Below are 14,920 nucleotides of genomic sequence, written 5' to 3' on the forward strand. Positions count from 1 at the left end.
ATCATTACTGTGATTCACTCTAACTTTTGGAAATGGCTAACTGCCCAGTCTGTGACACAATCTTACATGGATGTATTTTAAGGGTCGCAGCTTCAAACCCCTGGCACAGTCTTTGCTACCCCCTGAACTCATAGGTGGCAAATTTAGTGCCAAGAACACATGGGCGGCTTGCCAGAATGGTCATCCGGGCTCTCCCCTCTTATTTTCTGCCCATTATTTTATTACACTAATAGTGAATATTACTCTATTGTCACTGTTAGTGTAGTAAACAATGGAGAATAGCTAGCGGGGACTTGGCTTTAACTGGCAGCTGAGTTAAGTAAAACATGCTTATGACGCACAAAGCCCTCTACCACAATGCCCCACACTACCTAGCTCAGAAACTGGTGCTCTCTGCGGGCAGCAGAGCCTCCAGGAGTGCCAAGACTCTTCTCCTACAACCTCAACGTTTTGCCAAGAAAAAAACGTATAACCGGTCCTTTTCCAGTATAGCACCAAGGATATGGACCGCTTTGCCCAGTGAAACAAGAATGATGCCTTCCACTGCCTCCTTCAAAAGAGAAGTGAAAGCGATCCTCATGGCTAAATTCACGTGAACACTATGACTATTTTCCGTATTTTATTAGTTGATGTGTTCCTGCGCATCATATTCGTCCTTTTTTTTGCGCAAGCTTAGTACTGTTTTTCTTTTGATTATGCTCACACAGATCTCTGTATATTATATCCTGCATTCTACTTATGACTTGTAAAGCGCTCTGATACTCGCAAGAGTCTTGTTCGCGCTATTTAAAACCTATAAAATAAAATAAATGTATATTGTCTGAGTGCTTGCAGCTGAGAAGGTGTTCATGTGGAAGAGCCTGTGTATATGTGTGAGTTTGTGTAAGCATATGTGGGTGAGCAGAAGTGTGTGTGTCTGGAACAGCTAGTGGGTAAGATTGGTAATGAATCAGATCGAGTGAGTAAGAGTGACTGCAAATGAGTATGAATGTGTAAGAATGAGTGTGAGGGAGTGTCAGTGGATGAAAGTGAGAATGGGTAACAGTGAGTATGAAATGAGTTAGTGTTTGAGATTAAATGGGAACAAGTAAAGCGGAGTGTAAATAAGTCTGAACAAGTATGAGCAAATGTGAATGAGTATGAATGATGACTGAGTGAATGAGAATAAGTGAGTGAGAATGATGGAGTAAGAGTAAGATTGAGTACAAGGGAGTGAGAATGAATGAATTAGTGTGAGTGAATGTAAGTGAGCCCTGGCATACTGAAGGTAATTCTGGTCTTATAGAAGGACACATGGTAAAATACTGGCTCTGGAATTTGAAGGCTATACTTATCATGACAAGCACCTATGACAAAATGCTGACCTTGACGTTCTGTGTTAATTTTTAACATAAGCGTCACTACTGGTACATTGACTTCATTAATGACAAAATTCCAGCGCTAACATATTGTATGCATTTTGGGGAAAAATTAGGACACCGTTGTCATATGGGACACTGATGACAAAATGCTGTCCCTGACACACTTGCAGGTAATTTTTGTCATATGGGGTACCCTTAGTACATTTTGAAAAAAATGAGGTCTGCTCACAGTGAGAGTCTGGTTTCTTTAATTTGGCACACCATGAAAGGGCTTGAATATTTAATAGGTGCTCTTTCAGATCCTATGTCTCGTGTAAAAATTGTGCTTTAAAATGTGCCATTTTACAACATTTACTCAGGGGGAGAACTCCCACTCTATGAATCCACCTCATAGAGATCTGGCTCACTCGCTTCGTTCACTACAATGCAGGGCACGTATTACACCCCAACAATTTCAAGGACCGGATCTGCATCATAATATATGCACTCCCTAAAATGGACGGTTGTCTGTGTTGTTAAATTAATTATGCAGTTTTTATGGATCTTCAGCAATGCCAGTTATTGTGATATCCGGTCATTTAACATGATTTTCCGGGATAATTCAGTGTCAAGTATTCATATGATGCCACTTCTTGTGATGTCATTGAGGTCAAAGGGTGTGTGTCACTTAGCTACCCCTTGCATTTTGGTGAATTCATGTCCATGCCATCTTGCAACTAACATCTTAGCTGTGCCGTGAATGCAGCACAGCTCTTGTCCACATGTACAACACATGCACATACACATATCCCCTATCTCCACGCTCTGCGGACCTTGATTTTGCGTCAAATTCCCTTCTTTGCCTTCTTCCTTTAGTCTTTCCTTTCAAGTTAATATTTCCTGGAGCACATCTCTCGTCCTCACACATCACCTAACACTTCCGATGTGTGTCGCACCTGCCAAATTTCTTACTATCTATAAATGCATGCCCTTGCATACTGCGAGTTTAAGTTGGCAGTGCTTTGGGACCATATTTTTCTCAAAAGCGACTGTATCTAGGACATACTTCATAAATGACTGTACCTAGGACTTTCTTGATAATAGCCGACTCGGTCAAGGTGGCAGTGTCATCCTTAGTATTGGCTACATTACAGTATTACAGTGTACTTTGTGTGTCATTGTATTTTGTGCAAACCATTTTCAATAAGTATACAAGCTGCTACTAACACTGTACGCCTGATAAATTATAATCAGTCAATGTGTTGTTAATTTAAAAACATACCAATCTGTGAAGCAAGACCTCCCCATCATTTTCTGAACACATGTAGCTGTTGCCATCTGCTTTTATGTCTTCTCGGCAAACCACCAAAGCCACACTTCCTAATGTATCCTGCTGCATCTGCAGACAAAGTCCTCTTGTCGATGCTGCCAAATTGTTAAAATTGAAACCAAGATAAAGAGTAAACAGACATAACAAGAGATCCATTGATCTTAAAGACATGGAAGGAGGGAAGGCTTGCAAATGTGCACTTGTTACGATTAAATTGACTCCATTATTTTGTACATTGTCGGCTTTATTGCAAGTATTTGCGATGGGTAATCCCTTCTAAACAATGTCAATGTTGTTTCCTTTTCAGAGCTTTGTCCATAACGTTGTCTGAGAGAGAAGACTATCTCAAATTTTCTGAACTTCAAATGCCGCTTCTACGACTTTCTCACAGCCCCAACCGTGCCTTCCGAGATCCTTTGTCTATATGGTAGGTTCTTTTATGCTGGTCATAAGTACCTCTTCACCTTCAGCCACAGAATGGTTTTCGCTACATAACCAAGTCTGAATCAGTTCTGTACCAAGTAAATTGATATCTTGGTGTATCCTTCAAGACATTCTCCCAAATATTTGCCTGGGGATATGGCCTTGTATATTGTCATTGAGAAGGGAGGAATCTGGTCTCCAGTGAACATGCTTTTTTCATACTATTCTTCCAGGTTGGGGTTTCACCACTAATTTGTGTGTGCTCTTAGATGTGGAGATTGGTAGAAAGGCATCAGGAATGATTTTTGCAGGGCTATACATTGTATAAGCTATCTGAGACTCCAGGCCCAGAAAAATGAATGCATGCCTTAGAACATCGATATGGTAACTAGGAAAAGACCGACCGTAGACCTTTTAATGGTCAGAGCTGTGATTTGATAAGTCCCAAACTACTCAGTGCCCCAAGTCACATGTACCCCATTCAAGCAATTAACAAAACTTGTCATCTTAATATTTGAAGAGGCATATATAAAATGTTGAGGGATTGGATAGGACGGGAATAAGTGTGACTTCCCCTCAATGCAAAATGATGCTTCTAAGAAGTCATGACATAGAGTAACGTTGCAGCTATGTACTTTGCAGCATCTGTCAGTACCCCCTCCCCTCTCTGAAGGTGGCCATTATTTATTCATTTCGATTCAATAAGCTTTATTCGGTTCAGATAAAACAACCATAAAAGCACAATAAAAATACAATTATTAAAATTCGGTTACAGCACGTCAAATAAAAGGAATACAGTCATGGTTAATAATACAGCTTAAAACAACATACTTTTCCTTGCATAAATTGATCTCAGAATAAATGTTGCAGTGTAAAAACAAACATCAGGCTCTCGCATTGTAAACAACAAACTCACGGCAGCTTCCGTAGTCAAAGTGCAGTATTTTTTTGAACAGGGGTTTCAAGAAAACAATACGGAGGTTCAGATACAAATCACATATGAGGAGAAAGTGCAAAGTGCTTTGTTTTGTACGTCCGTCACAGGGACAAGGGGAGACAGGATGCGGTTTTACTCAAGGGAATGCTACCAGGTGGTGAACAAGGCCTAGTCTCATTCTTGTAAGAACAAAACGGTGCGAGGATCTGGTTACCTGGCTCAAATAGGTTTGGAAACCCTCAGAGTCTAGATAAGAGTAATAAAACTGGCAAGTTGTTTGCTGCCCTACGTTTCTCATGCGCGCCTTCTTTCTATGCCACTGAAACGTATTCATCATTTCTACTTTGTGCAGGGCAACACTTTATTAGGGTTATCCAGGATACTTGATTTAAATAAATCCTTAAAGGTATGTGCTATATAATTAAGCCAGGGGATCTTAAGACAGTTATCTAGTCGGAGACAAGACAATCTTTAATAATCATTCTGTTAAATAAAGTCTCTTCCTTCAACCATATTGATCTCCAGATCATTAACGGTCTGAGCGCAATTAAGTCCGTCAAATAATCAATCCCCACTTCACTGTGGATTAGTTCGGTAGACGCCGAGGTAGGTAGACAGAGCAGCTTTTTAAGAAACATAATTTACTCTTTTTGCAATTCACCATTAAAATACCCCCATACCATATAGTGCAATAGAGGTACATCTAGATTGGTAGATATGCGTTATATCTTTAATTCGACGGTCCCCTAATTTCAATGCAAACCTAAAAACCCCATGTACACTTTTTGACATCTTGGCCCGGACGTTCGTCATCTCTTGCGACCATTTACCATCACCAGAGAAAGTTATCCCTAGATAACAGAACTTGTCCACAGTTTGTATTTTGTGCCCCTCTATAAAAAAGGATTTAGTTCTCCCTGGCCTCGGACCACAGACCATAGTGTAAGTTTTTGTCTTATTGATCTGCAACTTCCTACCCTTGATAAAATCAGCAAACATATCTATTAGCCGCTGTAGGCCTACTGGCGTTCTGGATAAAAGTACAGCATCGTCTGCGTAAAGCAGAACGGGCACGTCCTGGCCCTCCGCCTGAGGTGCATCCGACTTTACAAGTTTAAGTGCTGCGTCAACTTCATTTATAAAAAGTGTAAAAAGCAATGGTGCGAGGACGCAGCCTTGTCGGATGCCACATTTAACATTGAATTTAGGGGTACACTCGCCCCTTTGGCCATACCGTACTGATGTTAGTAATTTTTCATAAAGCCTTGCCAAGAAGTAAATAATGGATTCTGGGGCTCCAAGATCAAGTAAAATCGGCCAAAGTATGGCATGATCCACTAGATCAAATGCGCTGCTGAGGTCAGCGAAACATAGGTAGAGGGACCCTTGCTTAGCACATGTATATTTTCAGACTAACAATTCTAAATGAATGAACTGTTCAAGGGTTCCCGCCCTTTCCTAAAACCATATTGGGTCTGTGTTAAAATCCCATTGTCCTCAGCCCACTCCACGAGCCTGACCAGTAGAACCCTACTCATAACTTTAATTGATGAATCTAAGAGAGAGATTGGCCGGTAGTTTTTGGCTTCAGATTTATTCCCCTTCTTATATATGGGGATAATGATAGATTCGCCCCAGGTAGGGGGAGCGCCCTCTGTTACAGCAGCATTAAAAACTCTATTTAGTATGGGTCACCAAAGAGCAGGTATGGCTTTATAAACATCTACTGGAACTCCGTCCGGGCCAGGGGCTTTCCCTCCCTTACTGATGTTAATTCCTTGTTCTACCTCAGCTAGTGTAATATTTAGAGGCATAATCGGCCAGATACTTGGGTTAATAAAATCCTTTGTAGTTATATCACCTGGGTTAAAAATGCTAGAAAAGTGTACCATCCCATGCCTCGCTACTAACATGGGATATCAATTCAGGGACTACCTCATCTTTCAAAAAAGGAGAATTGACTGTTTCTCAGAACAACTGGCTATTTGATGTATTTGCAGCCAGAGCTAGTTTGTCCCAGGCCCCCTGTTGGAGCTCTCTCCTCTTCTGTTTTAATTTTAATTTATAATCCACTCTTAAATTTTTTACAAGTGCCATATCCCTGTTGCTGCAAGACAGTGCTTGTTTTAATTGGTTCAATGAGAGGGTACAAGCGTGATTGAACCAACCTCTGTTCTGAGTGAGTTTCTTATTTGATGTCTTAGTCAAAATAGTATCAATAATTCCATTAATTTTGCAAAAGTCCGTTAAAATCTGTGCTGGTTCAGTATTAACATCCATGTTCTCAAATATCTCAGTATTACATTCAGAGACAATATTTTTTAGTAACTTATCTGGGTTGACACCTTTCCATTTATTCTGGTTCCATTTGGTCTACACGGGGCAATATTGCCCACTATAGTTTGTATTGCTGGGGATCTATTGACCCACACAGCTAATGGCATGATAATGCAGTTGTTGTCACTAAGTAGTAATTCTTCAATCCATGGAGTGGTGCAAAAGGGGACAATATTTGCGTAAACCAATACATGATCGATTATAGTGTTTGCATTTCTATCTGTGAAGGTTGGGATCAGTTTCCCAAACCCGTCTCTTGCACACTGCATTATATCCAGGTCAAGTTTAGCCAGAACGGTGTTTAATGTATCTCCATAGGGGTTATGTGGGAAGTGCACACAATCGTCGCCTATATCATTCCTGAACCCACAAACCTTGGTCATAGATAAAGGGCATGTTGGCGTATTAAAATCTCCGACCCATTTTATATGAAAGTCGACATCTTCTTCGGTGCTCAATTTACCAATTACAGTCTCCAATTCTGTGACTAATTTATAGCGTGTACAATCAAACAAATTATTATAGAAGTTAATAACCAAAACAACCCAGGCATTTCTTTTGGTGTAGCCAAAGTACCTGTGAATGACACCCAACATTTAAAAACTTTTTAACTTCTAACGGCAGATTGTTTGACATAAGTATTAACAGCCCGCCCTTTGCTCTACCGGCTATCGAGTGCAATGCAGGTAAATCGTAGGAAACGAACCCCTCGAAGTTGACATGATCTGTACACCAAGTTTCCTGGAGACGTATAATATCATTATTACAGAGAAAGTCCGTCCAGCCTAACATATCCCTTTTTTTTGCCAGTCCGGCTATATTCCAAGAGGCTATAGTGAACCCGTTAGCTATGGGCCTAACTATATTATCAACTAGCGAGGCATATGCGAGGCTGAAGGACTCGGCAAGAGAGACTATACAGGAATAATTGAGAGCCAGGCTGGATCACTGCAGGAAGGTCAGCACCTGCGCCAAATCAAACGGTGAGGCGCTTTGATGTACCCAGAGGAAATGAGTGGTTTTGTGTAACTGACTGGTCGCAAGTGGGATAGCTGTAGGGATTATTTGTTATTGTGCTTTTTGTAGTCACACCCTGTTTGTGATTTGTATGGGAAGTGCAGCCACCATTTTGCGAGTCTGTTTAGAGGCTTTGTTGGTGCTAGACTCTGGCTCTGGTCTATGGGAGCAGTAAGGAAATAGAGAAAATACTATAATTCCCTTAACTCAGCAGAGGTATAATAGTGCACAGAGGACTACAACAAGGAGAAGGGGTCCTAAAAACAGTCAAAGGACTAAGATACTCTAAACTGGTTCCATAAACAGAGACATAGGACTACACAGCAGTTTAATACTACATGGTAGCCATCTTGGAAGGGGCAAAACCTCTACAAAAAAAAATGTAATCTGTTTTTATCATACTAGGGAAGCTGAAAAGTGTGGCTCAACTCTGACTACTAGTTGATTAAAAGGAAACCTCTTATTCGAGAGTTAGTGTCACTTTTTACAGCTACGTATAGGATAGCTTGATCCTAACACCTGTAGTCCTCCACAATGCCAGGTCAACCCCTAAAACCGGAAGGTACAAACTCATACTAGATAATTTACCCTCCCACTATCTCTAAAAATGCCTCCAAAACCTTCAAACACAACCTTCTCAGATCTAACCCTGAAGAACAAGTTACTTACCTTCGGTAACGCTTTTTCTGGTAGATACTATATCTGCCTGTGGATTCCTCACCTTGTGAATATCCCCCTTGCGCCAGCAACATTCGGAAATTCTTTTTCGTAGCCTCGCGCCGACGTGGGTTGGACGTCACAGAGACACGGCTCCGCTCGCGACTCCGCTGACGTCACCGACGCCTATAATAGGCCCACGCCGGCGTGATGACATCAGTTCCGCCTTTTTTCCGTGCCATCGAGGCACACGGACGGACCAATGACAGTAGATATATACACAGTATACACAGTATACAATAGTCAAGGCAAAACACACAGTGCAAAGTAAATGCAGGAAAGCAAATGAAACATTTCCTTGACATCAAAATAAATATACATTACAGTACAATAACTCTGGCATAGAAGAGTGGACAACGGGGAGGCGGGTGGGTCAGTGAGGAATCCACAGGCTGATATAGTATCTACCAGAAAAAGCGTTACCGAAGGTAAGTAACTTGTTCTTCTGATAGATACATCTGCCGTGTGGATTCCTCACCTTGTGAATAGAGTCCCACAGCAGTCCCCACTCCCGGAGGAGGGTGTCCACTCTTCTAAACCAGGAAATCCTGAAGGACAGAGCGCCCAAAGTGGCCGTCCCTCCTGACTTCGGTATCCAAGCAGTAATGCTTCGCGAAAGTGTGGAGGGAAGACCAGGTTGCCGCCCTACAAATGTCCTCCACAGGAACACCTCTAGCTAAAGCAGAGGATGTCGACCTAGCTCTAGTGGAATGAGCCCTAATACCCTCTGGAGGTTCCTTACCGGCCAAAGAGTAGCAGATCTTTATACACAGAACGATCCATCTTGATAAAGTTCTTTAATGGACCGCTCTTCCCTTCTTGCAGCCAGCAAAGCCAATGAAGAGTTGATCATCCAAGCGACAGTCTTTAGTTCTGTCCAAATAAAAAGACACCGCCCTCTTAGGGTCCAGACGGTGCAACCTCTCCTCTTCCTTGGAAGGGTGCGGGGGAGGATAAAAGGTAGGGAGGGTAATGGATTGACCAAGATGGAAAGGAGTCACCACCTTAGGAAGAAAAGCAGCCCTGGTCCTTAGAACCATCCGATCAGCATATATGGTCAGGAACGGGGGCTTGGAACTTAGAGCTTGAAGCTCACTCACCCTCCTTGCCGAGGTAATAGCAACTAGGAAAACTGCCTTAAAGGTTAAAAGCCTCATAGGGCATTTATGAAGAGGCTCAAAGGGAGAGCCCATCAGAAAAGTCAGAACAAGATTCAAGTCCCACTGAGGTACAATAAAAGGAGTAGGAGGAAACTTGTTTACACGACCCTTCAAAAACCTCAAGACTACAGGAGACTTAAAAAGAGAGGGCTGATCAGGCAAACAAATAAATGCCGACAGCGCCGAAAGATAGCCCTTAACTGTGGCAACTGCCAGCCCCTGTTGCGCCAAAGAAAGAGCAAACCGGAGCACATCTGATAAGCGGGCTCTTAACGGGTCAATATCATTCTCACCACACCAAATAACAAACCTAGACCATCTATAAGAATAGACAGTCTTAGTGGAGTCACGTCTGGCAGACAAAATGACATCCACCACATCAGGTGTGAGAGAATAGGAAATCAGGTTCAATCTCCAGGCATGAAGGTGCAATGTCTGGAGGTGGGGGTGTAGAACCTGCCCCTCCATCTGAGAGAGGAGGTCTGCCCTGAGAGGGAGACGGAGCGGCGGGTGAGAGGAGAGGTGGAGTAGATCTGTATACCACACCCTTCTTGGCCAATCCGGGGCGACCAATATAACTTGGGCCCGGTCTTGGCGAATTTTCCTCAGAACCCGAGGAATCATGGGTATGGGAGGAAACGCGTAAAGGAGTTGATTTCCCCAACTCAACTGAAACGCGTCCCCCAAGGCTCCTTGCATCGGATACTGTATACTGCAGAATGACTGGCAGTGAGCATTCTCGCGAGTGGCAAACAGGTCCACCCGAGGAGTCCCCCACGTCCGAAAGACGTGACGAACCACCTCCGGATGAAGCCTCCACTCGTGGTCGGCAGAGAACTGCCGGCTGAGACTGTCTGCACGCACGTTCAGAACCCCGGCCAGATGATTTGCCATCAGAAAAATCTGGTGGTCCTGAACCCAGGACCAGAGACGCAGAGCCTCTCTGCAGAGACACTGCGACCCCACTCCTCCCTGCTTGTTGATGTACCACATCGCGGTCGTCTTGTCCGTCAGGACTTGGATCGACTGACCGCGAAGGGAAGGGAGGAAGGCCTTGAGCGCCAAACGTATCGCCCGCAACTCTAGAAGGTTGATGTGAAGCAACCTTTCCTCTGGAGACCAAAGACCCTTGACCTCCAGATCCCCCAGATGAGCACCCCACCCTAGAGTGGATGCATCCGTTATCACCGTGGCCACCTATGGAGGTAGATGGAAAGGCTTCCCTTGCGACAGGTTGCCTTCCACGCTCCACCAAGACAGATCCGCTGCAGTTTCTCTGGAGATCTTCACCGACTCCCCGAGATCTCCGTTGTGCTGATACCACTGCTGCGGAGACACCACTGGAGTGCCCTCATGTGCCAGCGTGCATGGTTGACCAGGAGAATGCAAGAAGCCATCAGACCGAGCAGGCGAAGGACCTTCAGGACTGGAACGACCGCTCCAGGGAAAAACAAAGGAATCATTTCCTGTATGTCGCGAATCCTTTGAGGTGGAGGGAATGCACGACAAACAGTAGTGTCCAGTACGGCACCTATGAACAGGTTGCGCTGGGAGGGCACCAGGTGAGACTTGGGTACATTTATCGAAAAACCCAACCTGAACAACAACTGAGTTGTCTCTTGCAGATGATGGAGCACCTTCTCTGACGACTCCGCCTTGATGAGCCAGTCGTCCAAATAAGGGAACACAGGTATCCCCGACCTCCTGAGATGAGCTGCCACCACCGCCATCACCTTGGTGAAGACTCGAGGCGCAGTAGTAAGACCAAACGGAAGGACCGCAAACTGGTAGTGCTGCGACCCAACCGTGAAACGGAGATACTTCCTGTGCGACTTCAGGATGGGTATATGGAAATATGCGTCCTGCAAGTCGAGCAACACCATCCAGTCTCCTTCCATCAACGCTTGAAGAACCTGAACAAGGGTGAGCATCTTGAATTTCTCCTGCTTCAGATAGAGATTCAAGATCCTGAGATCCAGGATTGGACGAAGCCTGCCATCCTTTTTGGGGATCAGGAAATACCGGGAGTAGCATCCCTGACCCCTTTCCTGCTCTGGGACCACCTCTATCTCACCCTTTCGTAACAGAGTTAGAACCTCCTCCTGCAGAAGAGACAGATGTTCCTCGGAGCAAAAACCTTGACAAGGAGGGTAAACAGGGGGAAATTCCCGAAAGGGAAGGGCATACCCATTTTCTACAAGATTGAGAACCCAAAGATCTGTCGTAACCGATTCCCAATCCTGTAGAAAATGGGTAAGCCGACCCCCAACCGGACCCACATGATCCTGTATGGCGGATCTAGGGCTGCTTTTCTGCGGCAGGGGGGTTGGAAGAGGTGGAGGAAGAGGAGGGGTGACGTCCACGAGGACGCGCTCTTTGCTTTCCCCTGTACGATCTGTACACTGAATTCTGCTGCTGCTGCTGTTGCTGCTGCTGCTGTTGGCCTTGCCGGAAATTCCGAAAGGAGCGACCAAAGCCCCTGAACCTTCTGCTGGAAGAAGCGCCCCTGATCTGGAGGCCCAAAGACTTCGCTGTTGCTCTGCAATCCTTGAATCTCTCAAGAGCCGCATCCGCCTTCTTCCCAAAGAGACCTGAGCCATCAAAAGGAAGATCAAGCAGAGTCGCCTGAACATCAGCCGAAAAGTCCGATGACTTCAACCAGGCTGACCTCCTAGTGGCAACAGCGGTGCCCATAATACGAGCCACAGAGTCAGCAGTGTCCAGACCACTTTGAATTACCTGGCGGGCTGCCGCCTGAGTGTCAGAAATCACCTCCTCAAAATCCTTCCGGTTGGCGTCAGGAATTTTTGGAGCCAGTATACGCAAGGAGTCCATTAAAGCATGCACATACCTTCCCATTAGACATGTGGCATTAGTTGACTTCAAGGCCATACTAGCCGATGAAAAGGTCTTTTTTGCCACCTGGTCCTGTTTCTTTGCTTCCTTCTCACAAGGAACCTGAACAAAGGCACTAAGACTCTTCTTTGAACAGGCAGCCTGAATGACCAGGCTCTCTGGCGAAGGATGTGAAGACAGAAAAGCCGGGTCCTCAGGAGCGGCCCTGTACCTCCTCGCAACACTCTTTGAAACCGGAGGAGCCGACAAAGGTTTCTTCCACACTTCCATAATAGGATCAGTCAAGGCATCATTGAATGGAAGTAAAGGCTCAACCACAGAATTCGGCGAATGCAAGACTTCTGTGAGGATATTAGACTTGAACTCCACTGTAGGCAGAGTCAATTGAAGAAGCGCAGCAGCCTTCCTCATAATCAGATGGTAAGGCTGGATATCCTTAGAGGGAGCACCTGAGCCTGAGGGCAACTCCCACTCTGGAGAGAAATCAAGGGTCCCTGAATCCGCCAATTCCTCAAAACAGCTGTCCTCTAGTTCACCTTCTTCAACATCAGACTGTGAGTCCATGTATCTCTGCTCCTCCAAAAGGCGTTGTGCTTCCCTTCTTGACCTCTCCTTTACACGCCTCGCAGCCGGATCCACCTGCGGCTTCGACGGATTCGGGGCCGGCGCCGGTATCGAATCCGACGGCACAGAAGAATGCCCTCGAGGATGATCAGGAGCAGGCGACGCCGGAATCGGCGTCGACGACTTAGGCGGAGCCGGGAACTGCCAATGCGGTGTCGGAGCCGGCATGTAAGGCATAGCCGGAGGATAGGAGTGAGGAACTCCCAGGCTGAATGCCAACGGACCCATGGGACCCGAAGGTGCACCAGAGGGGTACCACGCCCTTGAGAAGACACCATACATTGCGTTAAGAAACGCTGAAGGGTCCTGGCCTGGAGCAGGAAAGGGCGGCTGAAAACCATCAGGCCGGTCCTGAGGAGGGATCGAATTCGGCTCTTCGACAAGCGCAGAATCCACATCCTCCCGGGCCTCTTCCTCTTCTCGGGCCGGGGACGGCGCCGGAGACGGATTCGGAACCGGTGAAGCATTCGGAGCCGGAGATGGAGACCGCCCACGCGACTCAGATGGCGAGGCCTCAACCTTCATGCTCAGAGACTTCGAGGGTAACCACCTTCGAACATACCTTCTTCGGTGACCTCGACCTCGAGCCCGACTCCTTACCAGACCGACGTCGGGACTCATGTCTCCTCTTCTTGTGCTTCTTCTTCGATTTCGAAACATGATCCGACGCCGACTTCGAAGACGACCTCTCTCGAGAAGCAGATCTCGACCTCGCCCTGGACTTCGACCTCGCCCTTCGAGAACGAGACCTCAACGACTTCTCCTTTCCAGCCTTCACCTTAGCAACCAGAAGTTTGGCTTCTCTCTCCCTCAGGGCCTCCGGATTCATCTTCCGACATGAAGAACAATCCTCCACATCATGGTCGGAACTTAAACACCAGATGCAGTCTTCATGGGGGTCGGTAATGGACATCATTTTACCGCACTCCCTGCAGGGCTTGAAGCCAGTCTTCTTGGATGACATCTTCGAAGAGACAGGATACAGAGAAGCAGAATTAAGTAACAAAACGGCAACAATGTACCAGTAGGCTACAGAGATTCCCGATAACCGTTAGCGTCGACGACGCAGAAAAAAGGGAACTGATGTCATCACACCGGCGTGGGCCTATTATAGGCGTCGGTGACGTCAGCGGAGTCGCGAGCGGAGCCGTGTCTCTGTGACGTCCAATCCACGTCGGCGCGAGGCTACGAAAAAGAATTTCCGAATGTTGCTGGCGCAAGGGGGATATTCACAAGGTGAGGAATCCACACGGCAGATGTATCTATCAGAAACACTGATACTTGACCCTTCCTTTAACCAAAAAAATGGCACGTTTATAAACGACTTTATATTCTTTTCTACGAAAACAGCCAGATGGAGGGGCGCAATAAATAACCTACTGAAAATTCAAGAAACAAAAAACATTCCCTATGGAACGAAGTTGGTCATTACCCCGTCTAGGAAATGTAGGGCTACTCTAAATATTACGGGTTATAAAAATGGCACGTTTCTCATCCAAGCTGCCAATAAAGATCTGGAACTCTTTGACGAAATTTTCTTAACACTAAAAAACTACGTCCTCAGCAGCACCACTCTAAAAAGAATCCAGCCTAACACCAAGCCCCAAGCTAGCACTGTGCCACCTGTGAACATACCGACTATGGCCACAGTTGAAATTGACAGAGAGATGGGATCTAATCACCCAATCCAAACTACAGCGACAGTCTGCTACAATTCTAGCGATGAAACTCAAATTCCTCTTCAGGAAAACAGTAACTCACAGGTTAATACCAATGGTAGCGCCCTTGCGCTTGTCAGCAGAAACACCAACATGGATGAAAATCAAATGTTACTGCAGATAATCAGGAATTCACAGTCTAATGCTAATGCCCTCACGTCGATCAGCAGTAACACCAATACCGAACCGCAATAAGTTCGTCAGGATGACAACTTCTTGAACGTTAAGGACTCTGAAGCTGACATGGCGATAGAATCACAACAGACTGATCTCGCTGTGACGCTTAAAATCTTGCCCCCCAATGTAGTACATAGTCTTTGTCATGGTGCCAACCGAGAAGTAGACAGGGACAATAACTCTCAACTAGAAACAATGCCCCCGACTCTTGAATTGAGCTCCCAGCCTATCTCGAACACTGATACCGACCCACCAGTGGGAACTGTCAACATGATGGAAGCCAG

The 14,920-nt window shown here is 45.6% G+C and overlaps 1 protein-coding gene across 2 annotated transcripts in view; it reads left to right on the forward strand.

Moving 5' to 3' along the window:
- The window catches only part of DISP1 (dispatched RND transporter family member 1), a 729,704-nt gene that overhangs the window by 350,120 nt on the left and 364,664 nt on the right, over positions 1-14,920 (forward strand). For both annotated transcript variants that reach the window (XM_086927950.1, XM_086927949.1), the window contains one exon: positions 2,978-3,097. The gene's annotated coding sequence lies outside the window, so the exon portion shown is untranslated. The remainder of the gene's footprint in view (positions 1-2,977; positions 3,098-14,920) is intronic.

The sequence above is a fragment of the Lissotriton vulgaris genome, chromosome 6 (genome assembly GCF_964263255.1).
Source record: "Lissotriton vulgaris chromosome 6, aLisVul1.2, whole genome shotgun sequence".
Lineage (NCBI taxonomy): Eukaryota > Metazoa > Chordata > Amphibia > Caudata > Salamandridae > Lissotriton > Lissotriton vulgaris.